The sequence below is a fragment of the Lonchura striata genome, chromosome 20, assembly GCF_046129695.1.
Source record: "Lonchura striata isolate bLonStr1 chromosome 20, bLonStr1.mat, whole genome shotgun sequence".
In the NCBI taxonomy this organism is placed as follows: Eukaryota; Metazoa; Chordata; class Aves; order Passeriformes; family Estrildidae; genus Lonchura; species Lonchura striata.
Genome location: NC_134622.1, coordinates 6806804 through 6820746, shown reverse-complemented (window position 1 = coordinate 6820746; position 13943 = coordinate 6806804). Strand labels below are relative to the sequence as shown.

Below are 13943 nucleotides of genomic sequence, written 5' to 3'. Positions count from 1 at the left end.
AAATTCCTCTACCCCTGTCCAAAGGAACAGGCTGCTCCAAATGCAGGAAAAACAAACTGCAGCAGCTGCCACAGTCCCAGGGCAGTGTATAAAATACAGCTCCCACTGCCCCTTGCCTTGGCTTTTACCTGGCAGCTGTGAATGGTTCCAGCATGGAAAATATTGAGGAGCACTGGGCTGCAGCACTTTGCCTCCCAGTTCAAAGGACTGATGAGTGAGCACTATTCTCAGATAACCAGTAGTGCCTTCTGGAGGACAAATGTGTGTTTGGGACAAGCTGATGTGCTACAGGTGCTGCAGAAAAAGAGGTGGAGGCAACTCCAGTACACATTTCTCTGGGGCTGGTCTGTCCCACAGGCCTTTGTAAGAGATGTAACTCAATCATTTCTCCTTTCACACAGGCTAAAGAACCATTTATAAAGGCTGATTTGTGTGCTTCTAAAGTGTTACCTTGGGGAAAACCATCTGTGTTGTGCTTTGGGTTACCTGGTCAGTGGCAGCCAGAGGTGGTTAACTGGTGAGAACTGATCCAAATCAGAACTGAGCAGGCCAAACAAGCAGGTGATTTGTGAGGAGCAGTTTCCCAGCCCAGCTCTCTGTGTGAGCACAGCAACATCTGCACAGAGGCTGGGGTCAGGTGGGCCCACTGTGCTGGCAGAAAGTGATTGCAATTATGGCATGTGTGTGTCTCCTGTCAGGGCTTTCCCTGTGTTAAACACTGCTTTACTGCTGTGGAACCAGCTCCTCAGTGATGTGGTTGGCTCTGCCTAGGATTATTATCCCTGGCTTATCCAGAAACCTCCTGTCAGCTCTGGTGGGTGAGGTTTGCATGCCTTGTCTTCCTCTGAGATTGTAGCACAGTTCTTTTTCTGCCTGGAGGGAGCCACTTGTCCTGTGCCTCTCTGGGCCTGGATTCAGAGACCTCTCTGCTGGAAAATATCCTGCTCTGTATTTTGTACCCTCCTCTGCATATTTCTTGTTGATGTATTAGTGGGGTGGGTAGCCAGCTCTTTCCAGAAAGCATTAATAAAGATACAAGGTGGCAGCACAAATCAATGTGAAAGGCTAACAGAGCTTGTTATGGCAGAAGGTTTGGAGTGGACAAATCTCAAGTAATTTGTTGCAACTGAGTCATGTTCTGTGGGAGTGGAAGTGTTCCTTACAGCCCTGCCTTATTTAAATATTTAAACATTTAAATACAGCAAGGAGCAGCAGGGCCAGTCGCTTTTCTGTTGCTATATATCTCCAGTGTAGTCTGTTCTGTATTAAATTCCTGTACTGGAAGGCAGTAAAGGTTAGTATTTAGAACTCCTGTGGCACTCAGGCACACATGGATAGCTCTCCCTGACAGCTTTTTTTCTTTAGGAAAGCATTTGGTCAGGTGCCAATGTCCAGCTTTCCTGGGACACTCTCAGCCCTTTAACCGGTACGGTGACCTTGGGCCAGTGTGGCCACCACCCTTCCTGTGATTCAGTTCAGCAGCTGATAATAAATGGACGTAGAATTTGCCATTTTGGCAGTACCTTTGGAGTGTTTGCCCTCTGGCCAGTGAGGTCCCAGGGCTGGGACTACAGCAGGCTGCAGTCACTGAAAGCTCTCTCACTGAATGGGCAGTGTCATTGTTGGTGGTGAAGAATGTCGTGTCAAAATGTGTTGTGATATTTGCCAGGAAATGGAGAGTCTGTGAATGACTAAAAAGTGCTCCGTGACACAGCTGTGATGGCACTCAGCCTGCAGGCTTGGCTCTGTAAGCTCGAGCTGTGCCTTCAAATTTATTTTGGTAATTTCTTTGGAAGGCACTTTCCTAGTAAAATTTCACCACAGAGTTTGCTATGAAGATGATGAAAGGTCTAGAGGGGAAATCCTGTAAAGAGCAGCTGAAGTCACTTGGTTTGAGAAGACTGAGGTCAGACCTCACTGTGGGCTGCAGAGTCTTCGTGAGGGGCAGCACCAACCTCTGCCCTGTGATAGGAGGAGGGAACAGCTGGAGCTGTGCCAGGGCAGGTTTAGGTCAGATTTTAGGGAAAGGTTCTTCCCTCAGAGGGTGCTGGGCACAGCCCCAAGGCTGCCAGAGCTCCAGCAGAGTTTGGACAGCTCTGCCAGGGATGCTCAAGGTGGGGTTGCTGGGGGGGTCTGTGCAGCACCAGGAGTTGATCCTTGTGGGTCCCTCCAGCTCAGGATATTCTGTGATCTAACTCTGTATTTCCTTTTAGTTCTGTTGCCTGATCAGGGATTTCCCCCTTACAAAAGGTAACACAGAGGTGTGCTCCTAAGCTGGGACAGTGCACATTGGAACAGGAAAACAGCCTTTGGAGGGGGTTTGAGGCTGCAGGGAAACCTTGGTGCCTCAGCAGCTGAGTTTCATTAGGCAGAGTGAGCCTGGTGCCTTCTGCCAGCTGACAATCACCAGGTGTATTTGGCCATTTTGCTAATGAAGAGGGGGATTATGGAAGGAGCTGTAATTCAACTAGGGAGCAGTGTTTGTCAGAGGATTTTATTGAGCTTGCAATTGCATTTTTCTTCATTACCATATACTCAATATTTTATGGTTGTCTTTATGTCTGTTTTCATTGTCACCTGATGCCTGGTCTAGATGGGCTATTCCTATCCAGGAAAGAATCAGCTTTATTTCAGCATTAGAATGACAAACTGAGAATAGAAAAAAGGGTAAACTCAGCTTTCACACTGCACATATTGTTCATGGCTGAAGGGTCCAGTTAAGTCAATGTCCAATTATATAATGAAGAGATAGTGATCTGTTTAGCTTTTTAGAAAATTAAATTCCACTGAAACAATATAACTGGGACTATAGAAGTAGGAGGAAAACTATTTTCCATTCTGAAGCAGGCCTTTGTATAGAGTTGAGTTTTTTTAAACTCACTAACAGTAACTAATAACTTGTACATTTATATAGCCCACACTGAGTCATTGTTTACTCAGGGAAATGACTTTCAACAGACAGACTTGTTTGTGAAGTTTAATAACTAAAATATGCAGTTCTGTGCTTTACAAGGCTGCACATTACAACCAACATTTTGGAAAAAAAACAAAACCTGGTGCATATTTGCAACACCACACAGCACTGCATTACAAATGGTGCTGCTGCAGCTCAGGTTTTGATCTGCAGTAAAAGCTGGTGAGTCCAACTGTGTGTTTTGGAGACAGGGAAGATTATTGCACAAATTAGTGTTGGGCTTTTCAAGAGTTTTATTGAACCTTCCAAATTAGAGACCAGGGAGTCTTGTTCTGTGTCCACACATCTTGTTGTTTTAAATAACAGGTTGTCTTCCACTCTTAGGACTTTTGGAGTCTGTTTGAAATTGTCTCTTGTTCTTCTTGGGAGGGAAAGCCACACCTTTGCACCAGGAAGCCAGGAATTCTCTCTCTGGCAGAACTGGAACTCGGACAGAAAAACAGATGTTTCTTTTGCCTCCTTTGAGTGAGCACTGGAGTTCAGTTGTGAGCTTTTCTGCCTTTTCCTGACTCATTATCTGCTGTTCTGTGTTAGCATGGGATTTTCTTACAGATGTTGCAGGAAAATTCCCTCCCCACCCATTACACCTGTAAAGGTTTTAACAACAGCCAGGGTTTGTGTCCCTGGTTGGTTTTGGGGTTCTGAATAAACAACCAAGTGCAACAGCCAGCAGAGCACCTAGCACATTTCTCAAGTAAACCAAGTGCTTAATTTTAAATAGTATATTAAAAAGTTTATTTTTGATTTTTCTCAAAATTACTAGCATTTTTTGGATGCAATTTTGTTGGAAAACAGAAAGGAAAACTTTTTCTTGTAATGAAGGCAAATATAAAATATGTGACTTGCAAAATCCTCATTTTATTTGTGCATGGATTTGTTTGCTTGTGTAAGTTGGGGAGAGGATGAAAAGCAAGTTCTGTAGAAAAGTACAGAGTGTGTTTTCGTGTGTGCCCCACCATAGCACTCTGTGGGAACACAGATTAAATTTAATTTTGCTGATCTGTCCAGGAATCTGGTGGATAGGACCTGGGAACAGCAGTTTTCTGAGCTATCAGCAAAGCTTAGAGCATCAACTTTTGCCATACCAAAAATTCTCATGTTTTACTATTACACTTCCATTAAAACAACTGTGGTAATCCTAGCAGGATTGGAATTACTGAGAGGACCACCAGGTTTCCTTGGGCATAAACCCAGGTTGTTCTGACTGCAAGGTGTCAGGATGGACATGGGTTATTTCTGATCAGCTGGGGTGTGGAAAAAATGTAGATGGACATATTAAGGTGAAATGTGGTTATTTGGAAAGGGAATTTACAAATTCATAACCTTCGGGGGTTTGAATATTCTGTGCTGGTCTGAGAGAAAACCAGAGGCTGAAAACCCAGAAGGAAAAGTGGAGGCTGAGAAAGGGTGGGAGACCAATAAGAAAAGCAGAAAAGGAAAAGGAGTGGGAGGCCAGAATGGTGTGGGAGGTCAGCAAGGAAAGTAGAAGCCAGAAAGTGGAGGCTGGAAAAGTTTGATGGAGATAAAGATGTGTGGGAGGCAGAAAAGGTGGTGAGGCCAAAATAAGCCCATATCAGAGATCTAATCAATCTCATTTTGCTCTGTTGGCCTCCACATCTTCCTGAAGAAGGGGACTCTCAGACTATTCAGCTGAAGAAAATTAAAGCTCAGCTTTATGGAATAACTTGGGGACAAATGCTCGTTGTCTTGGCTCTTGTATTACTTCAGTTGAAGCTTATTTTCAGCACTTAAAAATTTGGTTTCCAGCAGAAAGCAGCTTTGTAAGTTGTTTGAGTAAAAGTAGTGCAGATGAGCTGTAGTGCTGCCTGTCACTTCAATACCTTAAAGTATTGTCATTTAAGATCACAAGAGGTGTCCCCTAAAGCCACAGAAGAAACAGCACTCTTATGACTGCTTTTGCAGGGACTTGAGAAAGCTAGGAGGTATTTGGGATAATTTATGCTAGAGGTATTTCCAAACCAGGTGTGTTAAAGTCCCTTAGAACTTTTAAGAAAAACAACATAGCAAAGAAACACAGTGTCTTTTTTTTTGCCTGATACAATTAAAGAATACAAGGGCTGATGGTTATGAGCCATTTACTTATTAAGGTAAAGCTTTCAGATGTTATTTGACTCGAATGTAAGCTAATCTGATTTGAGGTATTTGTGTCTTGATACAAGGAAGAAGCAGAAAGGAAAGGAGAGTAAAAAAAAAGATGAGCTGCACTTCCTGGAGAGAAAAGCAGAGCATGGCTGGTGCTGGCAGTCTGGCAGGTAGTGAGTGCTGGGAGGGAGTGAGGACTTCCCTGCTGCTCTGGCAGACTGGTCATGAGGGCTCCATGTGAAGAGGAAATGTTGCAAGAGATGTGGTGTTCTCTATGCAAAAAAACCTTGTGCTGTGCAGGAGGCTGTTTGATCTCTCTCTCTTCAAACTGAAACCTGAGCGGTTGCCAAGTGTCTGCTCTGAAGTTTCCGGATCTAGGTGGGGACAGGGGAGTTCCAACTGTAACCTGAATGTGTTGAACTGGCAGCTGCTGGTGTCCAAACCACTTGCACTGGGAGGAAAATTCCACAAAGTGGTTCTGTGTAGGATGAGAATGTGAACTATGTCCAGGCTCACGGCCATGGCACTCAAAGCTGCACTCCTGTGACTGTTTCTTTTTCTCTGGAGGCTTCAGTGAAGTTGGCTGTTTGTTACTGAGTGCAGCTTTGCTGGAATGCTGCCTGCCTGCCATCAGAATAAGGGAGCACCTGTGAAAGAATTGTGGTGTCACTTGAGAGGAAGGAAATCAGTGTTGCTGCAGGGTGAGTGTACACATCTGGGAAGAAATCTTTGTAAGAGCCAGTTATTGCCTTGCAAGGAAAAACTAGTTTGTGACAAAATTTTTTGCTTTGGAAAGGTATTCAATACAATATTCTGTATTGAAACAAAATTCTAGTGTAGCTGTCAGCTTGATACCTGGCTGCTTGTTTTGAGCAATGAATATCTCTGTGCTGAACTCTTGAAAGTGCTTTCCAGGCCACACTTGTACTGGTCTCAAATTATCTTAATTGCAAACCACTTATCTGAACTGATGAGTAGTTAACACAAATGTGACAAGGTGCTCGTTAGAGTAGAAAATCAATCAGTGTTTAGTGTGGGCTGGATTGACATTTCTGGATTGATAGGGGATGGGGAGGTTCATTTGGGTCAATAAATGGCTCAGTGATGAGTGTGTGGAGTGAGCTGCTCCTCTCCTGTGTGCTGGCAACCAGAACCCACCAGCATCAGCCCTCATTTCTAAGGCAAAAAAGTGCCAGTTTTTGCAATTTTTGGGAGTAGCAGAGCAGTGCTGGGACACTGCTGTGTCAGATTAGGTGATTTATGGTGCTGATTTATGGATATGATTTATCCCTGCACCTGGAGCACTGCAGCTGACAGGCTGCACCCCTGGTGGCATTATTGGGCTTGTCCCCAGGGCTGCTGGGGGTGATACTGTGTCCTTGTGTCACTTCTCCAGGATTTCAGTGCTCAAGGCATGGGTGTGTGCAGAAGGGAGGGGATGAACAAGCAGCCAGAGAGTCTTGGAGCTTCATCCATGTCACTTCCATGAAATGCCCTTTCTTTTGTATTCCCCCAGTATCTAAGATAAGTTTATCCTGATATCAGTTCTGTTTAGAATCATAGGATGGTCTAGGTTGGAGGGACCTGAAGATCATCTTGTTCCACCTTTCACTGAACCAATTTAAATTGGTTTCACTGTAGTCCTCCACTGCCTGCCATGGACTTGCATCCATTTGACCCTTTGATTAACCCTTTGAAACAAAGTTGTGAGAGCAATGATGAAGAAAACAGCATTTTCTGTTTGTTTAGTTCCCTGAACTGTCTGCTCAGAGCTGAATGGATCTTAGTCCCAGTCCAGAGGGGAAGAGGGCACAGCTGGGACAGAGGCTGTGTCACAGTAACATCAGCTGCCCAGGCCAGCTGACAGCAGCCTGGGACTGCCCTCTGGCACCTCAGAGGACATTTGCTGTGCCTTTTTCACCTTGGACAAGTGTCTGTAGTGTAATGATGTGGGAAGATAGCTTGTGTGGTTGTTCTAGTCTTATACTGCTGTGTTTTGATCCTTGGAGTCAGTGCTAGTGAGAAGTTTGTTTGCTAGAAGCTTCTCCAGTCACAATGGGGGACTTTTGTGCTCTGATGTGTGGGCTGATTGGCACCCAAACCTCCCAGCATGTGGATGTGGAGCTAGGCCAGCTGTTTGGGACATAAATGGTAATTAGTTGTTTTCTAAATGTTGGCTTTATCAAGGTTTACAAACAGAACAGGCCATCTCCACTGCTCATAATGAGCATTCCCAAGCTCCAACAGTCCCAGCTCCTGGGCAGTGCAGGAGCACCTGCCCATGAGACCTGCACTGCTGGTGCCCTTAAATGTGCTATCAGATCAGGGGAAGAGAGGCACTGATAATCCTTCCTGCACATGCTCGGATACACAGCCAGGAAAAGCTGGTGTCTGTCCTGCCTCTTGCCAAAGCATCCTTAGAGTGGCATCCAAAACAGGGTCCAGTTGTGGTGTCTGGAATATTTTGCTCTCTTCCCCTTCCCAGAGCATTGTTTTGTATGGATGGAGTTTGGGAGAGCCAGTGCACTGAGGGTCAGGATGGGGGATACCTTACCCAGGTGAGGATGCTGAGATTCCCACTTTTGCCCTGCTTTTCACCAGGTGTAAACATCCAAGGAACCTTTGAGCCCTGTGGGAGTCTAACAAGGCATTTGTGGTGGGTAGTAGAACAAGGTTACTGTGTTGTGGTATCTGAGCATGCCCTGAGAGACACAGGCAGAAAGGGTAAGGGAGAAGGAATTAATTCTGCTGCCAAAACCTTCCGTGCAATAGGTCGGATGTGGCTCCCTGCCCACTCTGGCCATACGTGCAGGTTCCTGCAATTTGTTGCTGTCACCACCAGCAGTGGCACACAAAGAAACAAAATTTAACAATGCCATCCTGCAACAGAGACCTCAAGAGGCTATTTCTAGATGGAATTTAAGCTCTGTGTGATGTAGTGGACTGTAGGCTCATTGTGAGGGTAGAAAACAACCCAAAGTGGTTTGCACTGAAATTCTTTATGCTGTAGCAGGCAGCTGGATTAAAATGTTTTGGAGATTTGCTCCTTTTTGATGTACTGTGGGTGAAGAGCCTTCACAATCAGCTGTGACCCAGCAGGTGAGCTGGAGTGGGTTAGCACTTGGAAAAGTGAATTTTGGAATAGTGAGGTTTAGCCCTGCAGCTACCTGCACGCAGCTACTCCTGGGATCCATCAGCTGTTGTGGAATTTGTCAGCTCTCCAGACAAGTGTGTGCTGCCTCTCACACACACCAGCAATTCTGAGAATGTGAAGGGCTCTCAGATTCCAGTCCTGTATGGCCCTTCCCCTCCAGCTCTAGGGGCTAGTGGAAGCAGGAAAGGAGGTCAGGCTTGAAATCCAAAATCGGAGGAGAGGAATTTGTGGATGTACAGCAGATAACGCCCATCACTCACTGCACTTGGCCACTCCCAGTCCCCCTCCTTTGTGGAAAGTCTGATTAAAGCCAGCCGCTCTGCCCTGGCTGTCTGAGCCATACATCCATGCACAAATGCCAGATTCTCTTCATTCCAGCCTGCTGACTTCAAGAAGGACTTGCTCTGACAAGCTGGAAATGAGGGCTGGCAGCTTCATCTGCAGCTCAAAGGCTTTATCTCTCTTAGACACTCTTCCTAACATTTCCCACAAACACTGCTCTGCTGGTAGGAGCTGTTGCACACACAGGATCCATCAGGCACTTATGAATAAAGCTTTACCTTGTGTAACTCTCCTCAGAAGAGGCAAGGAACACTTCACAAAGCATTTGGCACCAGGCCTGTGGCAGAGCTGGCTCTCCTTGTGCTTCAGCCTCATTATCTGGGGAGCAGTAGGAAGAGTCATCTCAGCCTTTGATTCTCCTGTCCCTCTACCAAGCACTGATGTTCTTTCCTCCACAAAAATCCTACAGTCTGGCCTCCATCTCCCTCTTGGACTGTTTCCATCAGCTGAAAGCTGGCAGCTTGCCATCATCTCCAGCTTCCACACCATATTCTGACAGTTCTGCACCTCAGCCTCTCTTCCCTCTCTGAACTCCCACCTTCACTCCTGCCCCACTGCTCCATGATGAGTTCTTTGACTCCCAGGATTGTTCTGGCTCCAGCAGCTGCTGTTCCCCTGGTGTTGCCTCACTGCTCCATGAGGGATGCCTGCTGTGTCCACCTGTTAGGGTTGTTTTGCATGTGCCTTTAAGGCAGCTGCTTCTGCTGCATTTGCAGCCTTAAACCTGGAATATTCATATTCCCTGGCCTATCTCAATCAATGGATGAACTCAACCTTCACTAAATGCTTTCAGATCTATTTGAAATGTAATAATGGTTCTAGAGAACCTGTGCCAACAACTGCAAGATAACCAAGCACTTCTTTGATTGCTGTTTCTGTTTCAAAATCAGTATTAGAGCAAGTGTACATTTACATTCACATATTTAACATGTGGAATGAGACAACCTTAAGCTTGAGGAAGTAAGGTGTGCACCCTCATATAAGAATTTATCATAAATCAAATTTGGGTCATCACTGATTGTGACATGATTTCTGCTTAAAAGGGCATCTTTGATGTCATCACCATATTGTTTCACAAGCAGCTTGTTGCTTTTGTTATTTCAGGTTGGGGAGGGTGTGTGCATGTCTGTAGCTTCTAAAAACCATCAGGCCAGTGTCAAATGTCTGCCCAGTGCTTCACAGATTGCACAAGTGGCTGTTAGCAGACAAAACTTTTTTTTTTTTTGGTCTGATTTTTGAGGGAGGGCTGTTATCACAGGGCTTTGATTTATGGCCATATAACCACGCCTGCTGAGCAGAAAGGGGGTCCCAATGATATCTGCTCCAAATGCTCTCTCCTGACCATGGGACTGTGCTTCCTGGACATTGTGTGAAATAAGACTTGTGAAAGAAAAGCTCTAATTGCCCTTTGTGAAGCTTGGTACAAAGCTCACAGCTCTGCAGCAGCAGGATATGAGACTTAGAATCATTGTTGCAGTGAGGATTTTGAACAAGAAGCAGACATGAAGTACCCAAAGCATTTAACCTCTGTGTTTTATTCATCCTGGAGCAAGTGTAATTTAAAGTGGCGCCTCTATAATTGATGAAGTATCTTTTTACCATTTGTTTAATTACCAGTTTCAATGTGTAGAAAGCAGCAGATCAATAATTTACAGTGATGAACTTCCCTGTGTCTCTGTTTTTCTACTTCAACCATGCAAACAACAGCTCCTGATTCAAACCCTCAAATATTGATGCTTTCCTTTAGGCGATATAAAAAAGCTTAACCTTTTTTCCTGCCACAGGTGCACTCCAATACCACTGAAGCTGAGGGCAGAGCCCTGACCTTGGCAAGGCAGGGTTAATTTAGGGCTTGCCCTGCATTTTGTATCAGTTCTCAGCTTTTTGCAGCCTCCTCCCATTGTCGGAGTGATGAAGGCTGGGCTTCTGTTGTTGCTGTAACAGCAGATGCTGCTGCCCTGGCTTTAGGAGAGTTGTTAAAACAGAAAATTTAAGCTAATGAACCAAAGCTGCTGCCTGTGGTTTATATGTATTTCTTACATGATGGGTTTTGTTAACAAATGTTGACTTTTCTATGTGAAATACCTATTCTGGAGATTCTTGGATCCTTCTGTCAGGTTAGAGCTCAGATTCCCTCATGGTCCTGCAGCACTTCCTCAAGGGGAGGTCCTTGATCTGTCCAAAAGGAGCTGCAGGATCTGTACCTGTCAAATGAGAGGGGAAAAGGAGTTTCCTTCCCAGTGGGATGGGCCTTCAGACAGTTCCTCTTGTGGTCCTGGCTGTCATGGATCGTGGGGTTTTCCCACACAGCATCAGAGCAGGAGATCTAAAGACACCCAACTTCCATGAGATCTCCAAATCCATGCAATTCTAGCAGGATGGTGAGCTCTGCTTTCAGTTTCCCAGTCTCATAACTGAGATTCTTCTCACTTTTTAGAACCAAGAAAAATACCTTATTTCTCCTGGACCTGCCTTTGAGCAAACAACTTAGTGACTGCATCTTGGACTTGGTATGAAAAATAAACAGGAAATACATCCCTTTCCTGTCTCTTAGGAGTGCCAGTTCTCATCTACTGTTGGAGAACAAGATGCTGTGGGACAGTTGGCATTTCTCTTAATGTCACAACTGTCAATTCCTTCAGGATCTCTCCTTTCAGCTGGAGCTCACAGCCCAGAAGAAGGTTTTGTTTTAGAAAGTAGGTGTAAAGGGTCATGAGGAAGATTCCTGGGCCTGTTGTGTTTGCCTCAGCAGGGTTTGTGCAGTTTTGCAACCACCAAATGCAGGATTAGGAGTAAATCACACAGGGAAAGAAAAAGGGTTTGCACCTAACCACAGCTAGGGAATGAATATTTCCATTCTCTGCAGAGACCCATGTTTATCCAGATGTGCATCACACATTCCTGAGAATCACAAAGGGATGGACTCCTTCATTGTTCTTTAGTGTCTCTGTTTCTGATTAAACTGATGTCTCTGATAACACAGAAAGTTTTGAAAATGCTGAGAGCAGAACTGTGTCGTTCTCCTTAAGAGGGAGTTGAAACTGCCTTGGAGATAAGATATTGCTTGTTATCCAAAGGGGGCTAAGTTGCAGGCCAATAATTTATTTATTTTTTAACATCAGTGTCATTGCTGCTTCTTTTACATAAAAAAAAAAATATTGATTTTAGGTGGTTTTGATCCAATATGATTGTCAGTTTTTAAATTCTTGGAAAACAATGTTCTGAATTGCAAATGTTCTGAATTTGAGTGCAAGCTGATGCAGGTGGATCCTTCTGAAATGATGGCTGTATTTTCCAGGCTGCCTGCAACACTTTTGCCATCATAATGACAGCTCATCGTTCCCTATGGATATTAAGTGATGCTAAATCTATTTTGGGACAAAAAAGATTCACCAAAGCATTAAATCCTCCATTGAAGGCTCCTTGGGGTGCAGGCAGAGCAGCCAGAGGAGATGACCTCACCCAGTCCCCTTCATCTGGTGCCTTTTCCCCTCATTTTCAGCAGGAGCAGGGCAGGCAGGGGAAAGGGAAGCAGCTCAGACATCAGCTGCAATATCATCTGCCCATGTGCTCAGCTCGCTGCCAGGGCCAGCCTCACTGCAAACTGCTCAGCCCCTTCCTTTGGGCACAAGCTGGAATTTCTACAGCTCATCCAATATTCTTCTTTTGGCTTCATGATCTAGTTGTTGAAACTCTTTCCTTAAACTTTTCTTAGGGGGTTTGTGCCATCACAGTCAGTGTAAAGCTCTTTGTTCCCGTACAAAGAAGGGTTTGAAAAGTTCAGTCTCATGTGTGTCACTAATAGTTTTATTAGAACTTATTTATAACTTTTCACTGCCCCAAAATAACTGCCTGCCTTAGGCCAACAAAGTCAGTTTGAAACAGAGGAGAGGAAAAAGAAAAAAAAAAAGTTAAAAAAAAAAGTGGAAGTACAAATTGTGCCTGTAAACTCTTCACTTATAAATTGTCAATTAAAAACTGCTTCACTTGTTTGAATGTCCAAAGCATTCAGTGTGCTCACAGAATTTAACTCCACTTGGGAACTTGGAGTTTGCTGCAGAATTGCTATGTTGGCTTTAAAGCAGGTCACACCCAGAAGGGCAATAAGAACTTGTTACTCCCAGGTATCACCCAACACTTGCAGGTTGCTGACTTGGCTTTTTGCCCTAAGCAACCTGTGAATAATCCATGGAACAAACAAATGCAATTGTACCAATACAAAAGGTTGCTCACAGCAACATATCCCCATATTTTGAGTACAAATTATACTGATATGCCAGATATTACACTGATATAAAAATCTTTATCCTACTATAAACTGTCCATAGAAAGGGATTTTGCTGTTACGGGAACAGTAGAGTGGAGTAGGGTTAGTTATTTATTGGGGTATCACTCATGTGCGAACTATTTTATTAAAAAATCCAAATTTAAGCAAATATGTTCCATATGCAAGCCTCTCTCCTGTGCTTTTCAGGAAAGTTTTAGTCATTTGACCTTTATTCTTCTGACTTTGGAAGCTTGAATATACTCATAAAATCAAGATATTGCCTATGCTGCAGTCTCCACATAACAGAAAAGTTCATGGCTTTGAAAACAAATTAGAAATTCCACTATAGCTTTATGAAAAGCTCCATGTCGCCTTAAAAGAAACAATTTAATTTGTCTGTTTTGGAGGGAGGTATTTCCTTTTTAAACTGTTTTTCACAGTACCAATGATCTGATTTTGGGTGTGGTTTGTTTTAATGTAAAGCTACATTGGTGAAAGTTGCCGATTAAAAAAGGACAGGAGGGCTCAGTGAAGTTCAGTTGTTTCCTATAAAGCAGTCTGATATAGTAGATAAATTTGGTATTTGGATTTGTGTAAAATGATGTGTGTTGGCATAGTTAAGAATGATGTCTTTCAGATAGCCTTCCTTAGGTTTCAGGTTTAACCTACTAAAGAAAATAAAGCAATTTAAACTTTCTGTTTTAGTGCTGGCAGTTCTAAACAGATAATTCTTATATTTAGAGAAGAATTTTGCAATCATTGGGGGCACAGTGAAGGCTTGGGATCCTGTCAATACAACATTTATGGGGTGGATGAACTCTGCTTTCAGACTCCCAGTCTCATACCTGTGATTCTCCTCACTTTTTAGAGCCAAGACAAATATCTTATTTCTTCTGGGCTTGACTTTGAAACTGAGCAAACATCTTAGTGACTACATCCTTGGAGCTGGTATGAAAAATAAACAGGGACTACAACAGTGTTAGGGTCCAGCCTGACAGCTGAGACTTTGTACTGACTTAAATCCACAGGGAGCTCGTTCCCAAAAATGTTTTTCTCCAAATTTAACTTCCAGATACCACTGACCACAAACCATACCAGCAGAG

At 44.0% G+C, this 13943-nt stretch overlaps 1 protein-coding gene across 3 annotated transcripts in view; it reads left to right on the top strand.

The window, feature by feature from the left end:
- The window catches only part of MYO1C (myosin IC), a 50582-nt gene that overhangs the window by 2515 nt on the left and 34124 nt on the right, over window positions 1-13943 (top strand). Inside the window, exon 1 of one of the 3 annotated variants that reach the window (XM_077787508.1) lies at window positions 5645-5778. The exons of the other annotated variants lie outside the window; for them this stretch is intronic. The gene's annotated coding sequence lies outside the window, so the exon portion shown is untranslated. Of the gene's footprint in view, window positions 1-5644; window positions 5779-13943 lie in introns of those variants that run through there. 3 annotated transcript variants of the gene reach the window in all.